We start from the raw sequence: 17456 nt of genomic DNA, 5'->3' as shown, positions 1-17456 counted from the left end.
TAATCGTGTGGGCAGTGTTTACATAGAATGGAGTGGGTCCTCTGATCCGACTGAACCGATGATTAGCTGGAAATGATTATGTTCGGCTACTAGACCATTTGCAGCCATTCATAGAGTTCATGTTCCCAAACAACGATGGAATTTTTATGGATGAAAATACGCCTTGTGAGTGGGTCACATTTGTTCGCAATTGGTTTGGAGAACTGTCTGGACAGTTCGAGGGAATGATTTGGCCTCCCAGATCGCCCGATATGAATCCCATAGAACGTTTATGGGACACAATCGGAAGGTCAGTTGGTGCGCAAAGTCCTGCACCGGAAACACTTTCGCGATTATGGATGGCTATAGCGGCAGCACGGGTCAGTATTTCCTCTGGGGGCTGCCACGTCTAGTTCCTGCACTACGCCAGGCTAAAAGAGATCCGACACGATATAAGGAGGTAGCTCATGACTTTTGTCATCTCACCGTATGCTCAGAACTCTGTTTATAGGACACGATCTGTTCGCTTGGCGTCCGGCTGTGGAGTACAGAAACGCCCAGAGACACTGAAACTATCTTTGCGACTTATCAGACGTACAATTGATCCAGAGTTCATCTTCGTGGACTGTAATCTCCGATCGTGTCGAGATGCTCTGTTGGATGAATTCCTTGCAGGGAAGATACCCACCGCATGAACTGACCAGCGACGATTTCGGATCAGAATCTTATGGAGCATGTGTTAAGAGCATGGAGTAGACCATATCAACCCGTCCGCCGCCACCGTGGGCTCATCCGTCGTTCTCAGCTATGGCATCGACTGCTAACAACACTCTTGGATTAGCTCACCGACGGCCTGACACGTCGTTAGTACGCATGCCTGGGATGTAACGGTAACCAATACTTCTACCGTTTCGTGCTGCCAGAAGAGACGTTTATGATTTCCTTGTCTTAAAAAACCTATAGTTATCGTTTTCAGGTGTTGTTGCAATCTTGAGACCGGGGAATAGTTTTATGGAGCTCTCGACGCCAGTCTATCCTGTGCAAACCTCTTCATCTCTGGATAATTGCTACAACCTACGTCCTTTTGACCTAATACTATATTCAAACTTTGGTCTTCCTCTACAACTTTTACACTCCACAATTCCCTCTATTATTAAATTTACGATTGCTTCAAGCAATGTCCTGTCAATATACAACACTGGCCATTAAAATTGCTACACCACGAAGATGACGTGCTACAGACGCGAAATTTAACCGACAGGAAGAAGATGCTGTGATATGCAAATGATTATCCTTTCAGAGCATTCACATAAGGTTGGCGCCGGTCGCGACACCTACAACGTGCTGACATGAGGAAAGTTTCCGACTGATTTCTCATACACAAACAGCAGTTGACCGGCATTGCCTGGTGAAACGTTGTTGTGATGCCTCGTGTAAGGAGGAGAAATGCGTACCATCACGTTTCCGACTTTGTTAAAGGTCGGATTGTAGCCTATCGCGATTGCTGTTTATCGTATCGCGACATTGCTGCTCGCGTTGGTCGAGATCCAATGACTGCTAGCAGAATATGGAATGAGTGGGTTCAGGAGGGTAATACGGTACGCCGTGCTGGATCCCAACGGCCTCCTATCACTAGCGGTCAAGATGACAGGCATCTGATCCGCATGGCTGTAACGGATCGTGCCGACACGTCTCGATCCCTGAGTCAACAGATGGGGACGTTTGCAAGACAACAACCATGTGCACAAACAGTTCGACGACGTTTGCAGCAGCATGGACTATCAGCTCGGAGACCGTGGCTGCGGTTACCATTGACGCTGCATCACAGACAGGAGCGCCTGCGATGGTGTACTCAACGACGAACCTGGGTGCACGAATGGCAAAACGTCATTTCTTTGGATGAATCCAGGTTCTGTTAACAGCATCATGATGGTCGCATCCGTGTTTGGCAACATCGCGGTGAACGCACATTGGAAGCGTGTATTCGTCATCGCCATACTGGCGTATCACCCGGCGTGATGGTGTGGGGTGCCATTGGTTACACGTCTCGGTCACCTCTTGTTCGTATTGACGGCTATTTGAACAGTGGACGTTACATTTCAGATGTGTTACGACCCGTGGCTCTACCCTTCATTCGATTCCTGCAAAACCCTACATTTCAGCAGGATAATGCACGACCACATGTTGCAGGTCCTGTAAGGGCCTTTCTGGATACAGAAAAAGTTCGACTGCTTCCCTGACCAGCACATTCTCCAGATCTCTCACCAATTGAAAACGTCTGGTCAATGGTGGCCGAGCAACTGACTCGTCACAATACGCCAGTCACTACTCTTGATGAACTGTGGTATCGTGTTGAAGCAGCATGGGCAGCTGTACTCGTACAGGCCATCAAAGCTCTGTTTGACTCAATGCCCAGGCGTATCAAGGCCGTTTTACGGCCAGAGGTGGTTGTCCTGGGTACTGATTTCTCAGGATCTATGCACCCAAATTGCGTGAAAATGTAATCACATGTCAGATCTAGTATACTATATTTGTCCAATGAATACCCGTTTATCATCTGCATTTCTTCTTGGTGTAGCAATTTTAATGGCCAGTAGTGTACGAGGGTAAGTCAATTATTATCCGCAATTTAGTTATATTTTTGTTTATTTTCGTAGTACTCTCGTTTTACCTTGATGTCGTATGCTTTGTTTATTTGTTGTTATATCTTTGCAATTTTCAAGCTGCTAGGTTAGTTTCGTTATCGCTGCCGTGCTGTTAATCATGGCTGCTTCGCCGTGTATTTGCACCAAATAAGAGCGACGTTCAGTGATCAGTTTTTTGTGGTCGGAAGGCGTATCAGGGGCCGAAATTCATGAAGACTTTCGATACAGTACTGGAACAGTGTTTTGCCACAACGAAGTGTCTACGAATGGAGTGAAAAATTCTGAAGTGGTCGCACAAGTGTCATGCACGATTAAGGAGCTGGACGACTGTTTACCGCCACAAATGAAGAAACCATTGAGGGTTCACGTGAAATGTTAAACAAACGCGCCTGGACATCTGCAAAAGAACATTTGGATCTCTATAGTAACGAAGGGGACAACTTCTTAGACAGGATCATTACTGGTGACGAAACAGGGATCCATCATTACGAGCCGGAGAGTAAACGGCCGAGTATGGAATGGAACACCCAACCGTCCGCAGGAAAACTGATGCTTACGATTTATTGGGAAGCACAAGGTCCAGTACTGGAACATTTGCGGAAAGGGGCACAACAATAAACAGCGTACGTTACAGTGAGATGCTTACTGCCAGGCTAAGCCTGCAATTCGAAACAAATGCCGAGGATTGTTGTCAAAATGTGTTGTGTTGTTGCACGACAATGCCCGTCCGAAAACTGCTGCCCACACTGCTGAAACGCTCCAGAAACTCAAATTTGAAGTACTGTATCATCCTCCATGTAGTTACGATCTTGCTCTTCTGACTACCCTTATCTGGTCCACTCAGACAGGCATTAAGGGGCCGTCGATTTGCCTCGGACGAAGCAATCAAAGAAGCAGTGAATTCCTGGCTCGCAGCTCAACCGAGAACCTTCTTTTCTGAGGGCATCAGGAAGCTTGTACAACGATGGGCCAAGTGCGTTGAAACGAAAGGAGGCTATGTTGAAAAATGATGTTCTTGTAAGTTTCCTGTTTGATTACAATAAAATTTTATAACTACTTTCCGGATAATAATTGACTTACCCCGTATCCTCATGTTTCTTTTTTCCACAATTACCTCCAGTACCTCTTCATAAATTATTGTCTACAAGTCTAACGTTCAACGTTCTTCTGTAACACCGCATTTCAAATCCTTGTATTCACTACTTGTCTGAACTGTTTATTCTCCACTTTTCAGTTCAATACAAGACTCCAGACAAATACCTTCAGAAAAGACTTCCTGACGCTTAAATTTATATTCGATGTTAATAACTTTCTCTTTTTAACAAACGCTTTTCTTAGTATTGACAGTCCAAATTTTGTGTCTTCTCTGCTTTGGCCATTATCAGTTATTTTACTGTCAAATAGCAAAACTCATCGTACTTCATTTGCTAATCGAAATCCTTTGAGCATCACATGATTTAATTCGATTACTTTCCATTATCCTCTGCAGAGGTTCAACTTATAACCTCTTTTCCGTACACTATCTGTCCGTTCAGCTGATCTTCCAAATATTTTGCCGTCTGTAACAGAATTACAATGTCGTTGGAAAACTTCAAAAATTTTATTTCTTGTCCCTGAACTTTGATTCTCTTTCCAAATTTCTCATCGGTTTCCATTACTGCTTACTCAATGCACAAACTGAATAACATCGGAAATGAGCTACAACCGATTCATTCCCTTTTAAAGAATGGACCCTTTTCATGTCTCGAATTTTATCACCACTGTCTGATTTCTGTACAAGTTACAATCTTTTGCTTCCTGTATTTTATCCCTGCCACCTTCAGTTTGCGAAAACGGTATTCCAGTCAACATTTTCGAAGACTTTCTCTAAATTTAGAAATGCTATAAACGTAGGTTTGCCTTTCGTTAACCTATCTGCTTAGGTAAGACATATGGTCAGTATTGCCTCAAATTTTCATACATTTCTTCTAAACCCAGCTCATCTTTCCCAAGGTCAGCTTTTACAAGTTTTTACTTTAGTCTGCAAATAATTAGTTTCAGTATCTTGCCGTAATTATTTACTTAACTGATGGTTCTATAGCATTCACAACTCCCTTTGGAATTGGGAGTTATTACATTCTTCTTGAACACTTAGGGTATTTCACATGTCTCAATTATCTTGCACACCAGGTTGAATAATTTTATCGTGGCTGGCTCTCCCAAGTATCTCAATAATTCTGAGGGAATCTCTTCCACTTTTGTTTCGACTTAGGTCTTCTAGTACTCGGCAAATTCTTCAGAGTGTTCCTAACTTCACCTGCTTGAAGTTTTATGTCTATTGTCCTATTATTATGTTTTAATTCTTTCTGTAACCATTTCGATATCCTGTCCCGGAAACGTTCTCCCATGTCTTGATTATGTTTGATTTTTGAACTCTGGTGTAGTTGTCTGCTAGTTTGTGGAAGAGACCAAGATTCTTCCAGAGAGTGAGAAAGTATTTCGTTGGCGTAATGCATTTTAGACTTTGATGAGAATTATTTTGAATAATTACACTAATTGCAAACTGTGCGTGACTGTGACCAAGTGAAAACTGACAAGTTCCTTAGTCAATTACAAAACCGTACTTACACACAGTGATGCCGTGCTCTTGTATGCGATGTAAAATCAAGTACTGGGTTTGTGAGGCACGCAAAGGGCAGCTGTGTTCATATTTTCAATGAAAATTGAAGCGCCTAAATACACTGGTATAATGATTAGGCTACCCCTCTAATTGTTCTCTGCTACACTCATAAAGAGGTACTCCTTTCTGACGCAAGAGTTTGTAATAGATTGTATGTGCCAAGTCCCTTCTGTCTCCATCTGTCACATGTCCTTCCCCTCATGGTGTGTGAAGCTCGGATGATACCAAAGTTTACTTATTTACTTATTTTGCTGTTTTATACTGAGGATGTGAGAGAGGGATTAAATTAATTTTATCGCCAATTTCTCGGGCTTATTGTTGAAGAAGAAAACAGATTAGAAAGCATATTTTGATTAAACTTGCAACTGGTGTTGTATGCTAACTTAAATGACGCTTATTGCACTTTGGTAGGTTAGATGTAACTTGAAGATCATCTCTGGATTCGTCTAGAAAAATACTAGGTCGTCGTGACGCTATGCAGAGCATTCACACGCGGGGTGTTTCCGTTCTGCTCCTTCGTAACTACTTACCTCCACATATTCAGTGATTCTTGAGGACTATTAGCCACTATACTCGCTTTACTTAACAGTGATCAGAATTTTACAATTTAATTTACAAAATTAAAACACATTTTCCAGTATTAGATATTTTATTTTTGAAAGTTATAGAATGGTTCTCATATTACAAAGACTGGGAAGAAGAAATACCGCCATTGACTTAAGGTACTGGAATTTGATAGACTCCCTCCTGTAAAGAAAAGAAAATCATTATCATTAATTCGTGAAATGCTTGTATACAGCAGATTACCTATATTTTTCGTAAAAGACCAAAAATTGAGATCTCATGCTACTTTCTGTACTATTAGAAAACAGTGATGTAGTAGAGCTAGATTGCTTAAATGGAGAGGCTTTTGCGTTTGCAGAGTTCCAGAAATGAAATAAAAATCATTCTAAATATTGCGACAAAGTATCGATGACCTTGGAATATATATACTGACGGCTTATCACCCATACCAAGAGAAAATGGTCACAAACTCTACACTAAAATTAATATTTTTTTGTTTCTTTTGTACTTTGATTTTACTATTAAACAATATTTTACTTTATCATTGCTCTTCTATCCCACGTGCTCGATGAATTTTGTACACCAGTGTCTGTGTCCATTTGTTCGTGTGTAAAATAGAGTACCAATGAATCAATAATTGCTCTGGGAGGTGAGGCATTGATTAAGACACTGAACATGGATTTGAAAGAAGCTAGATTCAAATTCACTTTCATTCATACAGATTTAGATTTTCCGCGCTTTCCCCAAATCCCTAAAGGTGAATGCACGAATGGAAGGTTCTTTTGAAACGGACAAGACCGATTGTCTGCCAACTCTTTTCAAATGAAAAGGCTGTACTCCGTTTCTAGCGACCTCGTCGGCTGGAAGACAACACTCCTCCAGACACCCTACCTGGTTCCTTCTTTCCTTTCTTACCCTAACAGGACGAACTCCGCCTACTTTTCAACTATGCGGGTAACGTCATACTAACATTTTTCACTATCGAGTGGCGTGTTTTCGATGGATGTACACTATCTGATCAAAAATATCCGAACACCTGGTAGTTGACATTAATACTGGGTGTGTTTAACTGGAAATCGCTGTCTGTATTTGTTAGCTCTTCATGCAGCCATATATCCACTGTCTATTGGAGGATACAGTCCCAGAAGGTGTTCGATTGCAGTAACACCTTTGTGCGTTTTTCGACCTCCAACCAAAACGAAGACGTTATTAGGCTCAGTCAAGGACGACGTAGGACTCCGGAAACCGGGAGTTTACCGCATCCCTTGTCAGTGCGATAAAATGTACACTACTGGCCATTAAAATTGCTACACCACGAAGATGACGTGCTACGGACGCGAAATTTAACCGACAGGAAGAAGATGCTGTGATATGAAAATGATTAGCTTTTCAGATCATTCACACAAGGTTGGCGCCGGTGGCGACACCTACAACTTGCTGACATGCGGAACGTTCCCAACCGATTTCTCATACACAAACAGCAATTGACCGGCATTGCCTGGCGAAACGTTGTTGTGATGCCTCGTGTAAGAAGGAGAAATGCGTACCATCACGTTTCCGACTTTGGTAGAGGTCGGATTGTAGCCTGTCGCGATTACGGTTAATCGTATCGCGACATTGCTGCTCGCGTTAGTCGAAATCCAATGACTGTTAGCAGAATATGGAATGGGTGGGTTCAGGAAGGTAATACGGAACGCCGTGCTGGAGCCCAACGGCCTCGTATCAATAGCAGACTAGATAACAGGGATCTTACCCGCGTGGCTGTAACGGATCGTGCAGCCACGTCTCGATCCCTGAGTCAACAGATGGGTACTTTTGCAAGACAACAACCATCTAAACGAACAGTTCGACAACGTTTGCAGCAGCATGGTATCAGCTCGGAGACCATGGCTGCGGTTGCCATTCACGCTGTATCACAGACAGGAGCGCCTGTCATGGTGTACTCAACGACGAACCTGGGTTCACGAATCGCAAAACGTCATTTTTTCCGATGAATCCAGGTTCTGTTAACAGCATCATGATGGTCGCATCCGTGTTTGGCGACATCGCGGTGAACGCACATTGGAAGCGTGTATTCGTCATCGCCATACTGGCGTATCACCCAGCGTGATGGTATGGGGTGCCATTGGTTACACGTCTCGGTCTCCTCTTGTTCGCACTGACGGCCGTTTGAACAGTGGACGTTACATTTCAGATGTGTTAAGACTGTGGCTCTACCCTTCATTAGATCCCTGCGAAACCCTACATTTCAGCAGGATAATGCACGACCGCATGTTGCATGTCCTGTACGGCCCTTTCTGGATACAGAAAATGTTCGACTGCTTCCCTGACCAGCACATTCTCCAGATATCTCACCAATTGAAAACGTCTGGTCAATGGTGACCGAGCAACTGGCTCGTCACAATACGTCAGTCACTACTCTTGATGAACTGTGGTATCATGTTGAAGCTGCATGGGTGATTGTACCTGTACACGGCATCCAAGCTCTGTTTGACTCAATGCCCAGGCATATCAATGTCGTTATTACGGCCAGAGGTGGTTGTCTGGGTACTGATTTCTCAGGATCTAGGCACTCGAATTGCGTGAAAATGTAATCACATGTCAGTTCTAGTATAATTTATTTGTCCAATGAATACCCGTTTATCATCTGCATTTCTTCTTGGTGTAGCAATTTTAATGGCCAGTAGTGTATGAGGTCAGACCATCCGGACGGTACAGGAGAGATTCAGTGAACATAAACGCCGCACAGGCAACGCGCAGCCGACCAAGTACGCCGTGGCAGAGCACTGCTTATCAGAAGGACATGTCAGGAACCATCTAAACGAACAGTTCGACAACGTTTGCAGCAGCATGGTATCAGCTCGGAGACCATGGCTGCGGTTGCCATTCACGCTGTATCACAGACAGGAGCGCCTGTCATGGTGTACTCAACGACGAACCTGGGTTCACGAATCGCAAAACGTCATTTTTTCCGATGAATCCAGGTTCTGTTAACAGCATCATGATGGTCGCATCCGTGTTTGGCGACATCGCGGTGAACGCACATTGGAAGCGTGTATTCGTCATCGCCATACTGGCGTATCACCCAGCGTGATGGTATGGGGTGCCATTGGTTACACGTCTCGGTCTCCTCTTGTTCGCACTGACGGCCGTTTGAACAGTGGACGTTACATTTCAGATGTGTTAAGACTGTGGCTCTACCCTTCATTAGATCCCTGCGAAACCCTACATTTCAGCAGGATAATGCACGACCGCATGTTGCATGTCCTGTACGGCCCTTTCTGGATACAGAAAATGTTCGACTGCTTCCCTGACCAGCACATTCTCCAGATATCTCACCAATTGAAAACGTCTGGTCAATGGTGACCGAGCAACTGGCTCGTCACAATACGTCAGTCACTACTCTTGATGAACTGTGGTATCATGTTGAAGCTGCATGGGTGATTGTACCTGTACACGGCATCCAAGCTCTGTTTGACTCAATGCCCAGGCGTATCAATGTCGTTATTACGGCCAGAGGTGGTTGTCTGGGTACTGATTTCTCAGGATCTAGGCACTCGAATTGCGTGAAAATGTAATCACATGTCAGTTCTAGTATAATTTATTTGTCCAATGAATACCCGTTTATCATCTGCATTTCTTCTTGGTGTAGCAATTTTAATGGCCAGTAGTGTATGAGGTCAGACCATCCGGACGGTACAGGAGAGATTCAGTGAACATAAACGCCGCACAGGCAACGCGCAGCCGACCAAGTACGCCGTGGCAGAGCACTGCTTATCAGAAGGACATGTCAGGAACTACGATGGCAAAAAGGTGTTACAGCAATCGAACTCCTTCTGGGACTGTATCCTCAAAGAGGCAGTGGAGATCCGTCTGCGTGACGAGCTAATAAATGAAGGGAGCGGTTTACAGTTAAGCAAGGCCTGGGATCCAGCCTTGGGTACGATTAAAACACAACGACTGTCTACACGGAAATCCGCTCCTGTGAGGAGACTTGAAGAAGAAGACGCACTGTCACAACGGCGGCAGAGTTCGGCACGCGGCCGTGGCGGCGGAAGGACTGTTGTCCACGATATGTCGCGGGCGCGGGACGACGCTGCGTCCCCCCCCCCCTCCCCCTCCCCTACCACGGACCGCACTGACGGAGGCTGCGGGAGGGAGAAAGTCGCCATACATCAGAGATCAATCATACTCCAGGAACACCTGAAGATGGCAAGAAGTCGGCTTGCCGAAATATCGCGCCTGTTGGATGACGCCACCCGGCTGAATAACCGAGAAATTTTCAAGATCACGAGTGATTCCTTCCGATGGTAACATCCGATGTTTTACAACCACCCTCCACAATGCTCGACGGCCCTTGTCCTCAGTACGCGAGGACTGCCCGGTCTCGGTTTAGGTGCAATTGTTCCTTCGCGTTTCGACTTCACAGTCACATAGCCAACAATCGACTTTGGCCAATTTAGAAGGATTGATATATTACTTACCTGACATCGAAAGAGACTAGTCCACATTCAAAATCATCAAGCTCTCCTGACTGGCCCATTGTGCTGTCACTGCTTCTCTACCGACAACACACTATTCCCCGCCTCCTTTTATACTGGCGGGTCCGCCTCTCGTGACATCTAGCGGTCAATTCCGCATTACATAGGGGTGTCCTCATACTTTTGATCGGCTAGTTTACTAATCTATAACCAAACAGGTAGAGGTCCCAAAGGGGCCATGCTATGTCGGCCGACAGCTTATTCAAAAAATGGTTCAAATGGCTCTGAGCACTATGGGACTTAACCTCTGCAGTCATCAGTTCCCTAGAACTTAGAACTACTTAAACCTAAATAACCTAAGGACATCACACACATCCATGCCCGAGGCAGGATTCGAACCTGCGATCGTAGCGGTCTCGCGGTTCCAGACTGAAGCGCCTAGAACCGCTCGGCTACACCGTCCGGCCCGACAGCTTGTCATTTGGACAACTCTGGAGAGATGTACGCGGTTAAAAACCCGCTTTTCCGGTCGTTAATCCAGGCTGTCACAAACCGGAAACGTTACTTGTTGTTAAAAGTAGCTTCTGAAGTGTCCTTGCGAATGTGAGCGCACCTGTTCCTGTCCTACCACCAAAGGACATCCTAATCGGTACCGAGAATAGAACCCAAATCCTCAGCGTCGCAACTCATGACTCATTTATGATGTAGGACCTTCGATACACCATCTTCCAAAAAAATTTTCAGTACAATGAATATCTGATATTTGTTTTTCTTTATCCGACAGACCAATCTATAATTTCTTGTGCTGATATCTAATATTCTCCACAATCCTAATAACACGCAATAATGCTCTTTTAACCATGCGTTTAACACTGTCGCAGCCTTCGTGGGGGTACAATTATTGATAGCTGCCAGTCGCAACACAGCGCTGAAAATGTTTTCGAAGTGTGGGATGGTAACCGTTTATGCACCTATCAGCATTCTGTTGTAGGTAACGTTTTCGTTGTAGCATTTTATCTAATTTATTTAATAAATCGTACATACGAGTGACCTTCCTCAGCACCAGCCGATTGCTGGATAAAGACACTATGGTACAACGACCATCCATTCGCTTGGCTACATTTCGTACTCTCTTCTGTTTCATTTTCACTACGGCAATAATTATGTATCACACTCATGTCTACTGCCAAAAAGCACCTTTCCGTCTCTCTCTGAGTAACATTTACTTTTCGAATGCTTTTCACATTTAAATTTCAAGTCTCGTTGCCATACGTTAAAACTGGTAACACGGGCTGACCTAATATTTCCTTTTCCGACAGATCAGAAACGTGACTTTTTGAAAACCGTATTTTTTTTTCAAATGGGACTTAACATCTGAGGTCATCAGTCCCCTAGAACTTAGAACTACTTAAACCTAACTAACCTAAGCACATCACACACATCCATGCCCGAGGCAGGATTCGAGCCTGCGACCGTAACGGTCACGCAGTTCCAGACTGTAGCGCCTAGAACAGCTCGGCCACACCGGCCGGCATTATGGTCTATTTTATTGTTTTAAGCTGTAGACAATCTGCTAGTGTATTGATATTTTTCAATATTTTGCTTCAGATCTGAAGATGGTCATTATAGACCGAAACCGGTAGTCTGATGACAAAAAATTTGTGGCCAAAGACGTAAAGTAAAGGAAATTTTTTCTACATTCGGGTCACTGTCTTATTCGCGACCATGTCGCAGCTCGTAAAGGAAAGAAAATGTAGCGAAATCTGGGTTGATCAGAACGTACCTTATCTGCGGTAGTAACCAAAGTAGTCTCCGTAGTAGGGGGACGCGCCAGAGTATCCGTAGTTGTAGCCGTAGTTGTAGGCGTAGGGGTAGGAGGAGTAGCCGTAGCCAATGGGCAGTTGTGCCGCCGCCACCGCCAGCAGAGCCAGGACAACCACCAGCTGCAACACACACACCCGGCTTTATAACCAAACTGCCACCTACACCATGCGATCCACGCTACTTGGCCGTGGAACGACTCTACAGAATACTGATTACAAAATTTACTAAAAAAAATTTAAAGAATTACTAAAACACGGAAGAAATGTGAGAAAGTAAGCCTTATACCAATAACTAACACATTTATCGGGAAAAATTCTCAGCTGCTGCAAGGAACTCCTGCACATAATAGAAGGGGCGAATCTGAACAACTGCCGTTTATCGCTCAATTTTTTTCAGTTCTTCGGGAGGCCTACTGAAAATTAAGCCTGCTGAAGAGTGCACACCTTCTTGTATAATGGTTAACGAAGTGTTATCCAGTTACATGCCGTTTTCCGTTTACTGTTTGCTGAATGAATGAAGCAGTTTCGTCTGAATGGGTCAATATTGTTAACAACAAATCGCCTGATGGAATCTACGTACAGGAATGACACTGTTAGAATTCCTAGACACGCTGAAGAACAGTCTACACGAAGTTCGCGAACGGACACCCCACATCTGTGTGACCGCCCCTTTCTGGACTATGAATATTCTTATGAGTGCACAGAAGAACGTCAAAATACGACACCATACGAGATAATAGTTACTGAATGGGGGAATTCTTGGTAGGGCGTGCACAACATGTTATCTTCGATGGAAAGTCAGCGACAGCTGTAGAAGTAGCATTAGGCGTGCCTCAGGCAAGTGCATTGGGACCCTTGTTGTTCATGTCTTATATTTGTGACCTGGCAGACAATATTAACAGCAGCCTCAGATTTTTTCAAATGATGCAGTTATCAATAATGTATTACTACCTGGAAAAAGCTGCGCAAATATTCAGTCAGACTTTGATAAGATTTCAAAGCGTTGCAAAGACTGACAACTTGCTTTAAATGTTCAGAGATATGAAACTGGGCAATTCGCAGATCGTAGAGAAGCCTGTCCTATGACTATAATATCAGTGAGTGAGTAAGCTCATAAAACTGCTTGCGCAAAAAAAAAAAGAATTGTGAGGATATACACTACTGGAAATGGAAAAAAGAACACATTGACACCGGTGTGTCAGAACCACCATACTTGCTCCGGACACTGCGAGAGGGCTGTACAAGCAATGATCACACGCACGGCACAGCGGACACACCAGGAACCGCGGTGTTGGCCGTCGAATGGCGCTGGCTGCGCAGCATTTGTGCACCGCCGCCGTCAGTGTCAGCCAGTTTGCCGTGGCATACGGAGCTCCATCGCAGTCTTTAACACTGGTAGCATGCCGCGACAACGTGGACGTGAACCGTATGTGCAGTTGATGGACTTTGAGCGAGGGCGTATAGTGGGCATGCGGGAGGCCGGGTGGACGTACCGCCGAATTGCTCAACACGTGGGGCGTGAGGTCTCCACAGTACATCGATGTTGTCGCCAGTGGTCGGCGGAAGGTGCACGTGCCCGTCGACCTGGGACCGGACCGCAGCGACGCACGGATGCACGCCAAGACCGTAGGATCCTACGCAGTGCCGTAGGGGACCGCACCGCCACTTCCCAGCAAATTAGGGACACTGTTGCTCCTGGGGTATCGGCTAGGACCATTCGCAACCGTCTCCATGAAGCTGGGCTACGGTCCCGCACACCGTTAGGCCGTTTTCCGCTCACGCCCCAACATCATGCAGCCCGCCTCCAGTGGTGTCGCGACAGGCGTGAATGGAGGGACGAATGGAGACGTGTCGTCTTCAGCGATGTGAGTCGCTTCTGCCTTGGTGCCAATGATGGTCGTATGCGTGTTTGGCGCCGTGCAGGTGAGCGCCACAATCAGGACTGCATACGACCGAGGCACACAGGGCCAACACCCTGCATCATGGTGTGGGGAGCGATCTCCTACACTGGCCGTACACCACTGGTGATCGTCGAGGGGACACTGAATAGTGCACGGTACATCCAAACCGTCATCGAACCCATCGTTCTACCATTCCTAGACCGGCAAGGGAACTTACTGTTCCAACAGGACAATGCACGTCCGCATGTATCCCGTGCCACCCAACGTGCTCTAGAAGGTGTAAGTCAACTACCCTGGCCAGCAAGATCTCCTGATGTGTCCCCCATTGAGCATGTTTGGGACTGGATGAAGCGTCGTCTCTCGCGGTCTGCACGTCCAGCACGAACGCTGGTCCAACTGAGGCGCCAGGTGGAAATGGCATGGCAAGCCGTTCCACAGGACTACATCCAGCATCTCTACGATCGTCTCCATGGGAGAATAGCAGCCTGCATTGCTGCGAAAGGTGGATATACACTGTACTAGTGCCGACATTGTGCATGCTCTGTTGCCTGTGTCTATGTGCCTGTGGTTCTGTCAGTGTGATAATGTGATGTATCTGACCCCAGGAATGTGTCAATAAAGTTTCCCCTTCCTGGGACAATGAATTCACGGTGTTCTTATTTCAATTTCCAGGAGTGTATAATGGATTTATCACGTGGGCTCAAATGTAGGTAAAGCAGGTGGCAGGTTTCGGTATATTGTTAGGATACTGAGATAATACAGTCTACGCTGAGGTGACAAAAGTCATGAGTTAGCGGCGTACACATAACAGATGGCGGTAGTACAGCGTGCACAAGGTATTGGCGCAACTTTCCTATCAGGACAACATCGCCGGCTGTGCCTCTCGTGGGATCCTCACCATGTTGGTTGGGTCCCAGACGAGTGGAAACACGTGGCGTGAACAGACAAGTCCCGATTTCAGCTGGTAAGCGCTGATGATAGGATTCGAGTGTGGCGCGGAGCCCATGAAGCCTAGACCCAAATTTTGGGTTTGGTTGGGTTGGGATGTTTGGGGGAAGAGACCAAACTGCCAGGTCATCGGTCTCATTGGATTAAGAAAGGATGGGGAAGGAAGTCGGCCGTGCCCTTTCAAAGGAACCATCCCGGCATTTGCCTGGAGCGATTTAGGGAAATCACGGAAAACCTAAATCAGGATGGCCCAAATTTTGAACAAGGCACTGTCCAAGCTGGTGGTGGCTTCATATTGGTGTGAACTGTGTTTACTTGGAATGGACTGGGTTCTCTGGTCCAACTGAACCGATCAGTGACTGGAAATGGTTATGTTCGCCTACTTGGAGACATTTGCATCTATTCATGGACCTCATGTCCCCAAACAACGACGTAATGTCACTCGGCCACAATTGTTCGCGATTGCTTCGAAGAACATCTGGACAATTCGAGCGAACGATTTGGCCACCTAGATCATCCACATGAATTCTATCGAACATTTGTGGGACATAACAGAGAGGTTAGTTCGCACACAAAATCCTGCACCGTCAGCATGTTTGCAATTATGGACAGCTATAGAGGCAGAATGGCTCAGTATTTCTGCAGGAAACTTCCAACGACTTGTAGAGTCCATGCCACGATCAACTGCAGTATTACTCCGGACAAAAGGTCCGCCACAATATTAGGAGATATTATATGACTTTAGTCTCCCCAGAGTAAAATGGATATTGCTTGAAAAACACTAGTGCAACCGCCCCTATAGCTCAGATGTGTGGGCCTATTCCAAACAGGAAAGACGGGATAATAAATGCATACAAAGAAGGGAAGCAGAGTTTCAAGGATCAGTCTGAAGTGAGGAATCTGGTACACTACAGCCCACTACACATCGGTAGGTGCCACAGAAGCATTTAGACAGTTAGTTGTCCCCTCTAAATGGAACGGGAAATAACTCTAATACCTAGAAGCATAAAAGTACCCTTTGCCGTACTCTTCACAGTGGGTTGCAGAAGATATTAACACTGCATTGTCATTAGCTGTCATACCTGCTCGTACTGCGTAGGTCTGTACCTGTGGTGTTGACAATGAATATGAGAGAAACCTTACACAGACCTATAGTTAACTGCTCCTGAAAATCACTAAAGGTGTTACGGACCCTAACGTCCCTATTCGCAGACAGACTACCATCGACAGTGACATATACTGTCACACCACAAAACACTGCGGAGAGATTTGCCCACATACTAGTGATCATCTAACTCCATCATTTTTTAATGGTGACATTTTCTAACTCCTGCGGTGTTCGAACTGACCAATTTCAGATAGGGTCTTTCTCTGAATCGACCTGAGCAGCACAGGTGGCTACTGTCTATATAACTTGCTGCGTTAGGCTCGTCATTGTTTACAGCAGTACCTCTGTCGCTAACCAGACGCACCATGACAGATTTTATTGTGAATTCGTTGTTTATAAATCAATGACACTGGAGTCATCAAGTATTCACCGACACTCATACCGAGCGAGGTGGCCTAGTGGTTAGCATACAGGTCTCGCATTCGGGAGGACGAAGGTTCAGATCCCCGTCCGGCCTCCCGGACTTAGGTTTTCCGTGATTTCCCTATGTCGCGTCCAGGAAAATGTCGGGTTGATTCCTTTGTAAAGGGCACGACCGCTTTCCTTCTCCATCCTTTCGTAATCTGAGCTTGTGCTCTGTCTCACTGTCGATGAGACGTTAGACTCTAATCTTCCTACCTTCCGAGAATCGTGCGCGGAAGCCTCGAATCAGGATGTGCCACGAGGAACTCTGTCTCTCACGAATCAAACAGGTGGACAGTCGCGCTGGGTCGCTCCGTCTGTTTGTGGAATCATAACACACACTGTCCGAAGTTAATAGAAGATAGGGTGAAAAGTTTTCCTAAATTTGCACCTTTCCATAAATAGTTAAGTATTTTTCCACGAGCACGTATTTTTCTGGAAATTAGTTCAAATGGTTCAAATGGCTCTGAGAACTATGGGACTTAACATCTGTGGTCATCAGTCCCCTAGAACTTAGAACTACTCAAACCTAACTAACCTAAGGACATCACACACATCCATGCCCGAGGCAGGATTCGAACCTGCGACCGTAGCAGTCGCGCGGTTCCGGACTCAGCGCCTAGAACCGCTAGACCACCGCGGCCGGCTGGAAATTAGTTGCTGAGCAGAAATGGCCGACGAGGAACCTTGACGCAGTATGTGATTAGCGCTGCAACGGCATACATTGAACAACTTACTACAGATCGCTCTACTACCATGTGCACCGTTTCCAAACATGTGGGTTACGAGGTATTTTTCTCCTGGCGTAATTCTGATCCAGTGATGTGCTCCATCTAGACCTACTACATGGCTATACTGATCGTCACATCAGATCTCATAGCAGCGA

This window comes from Schistocerca americana, chromosome X (genome assembly GCF_021461395.2).
Source record: "Schistocerca americana isolate TAMUIC-IGC-003095 chromosome X, iqSchAmer2.1, whole genome shotgun sequence".
In the NCBI taxonomy this organism is placed as follows: domain Eukaryota; kingdom Metazoa; phylum Arthropoda; class Insecta; order Orthoptera; family Acrididae; genus Schistocerca; species Schistocerca americana.
The sequence above is the reverse complement of the archived record's forward strand: the minus strand, read 5'-3'. Positions refer to the sequence as shown.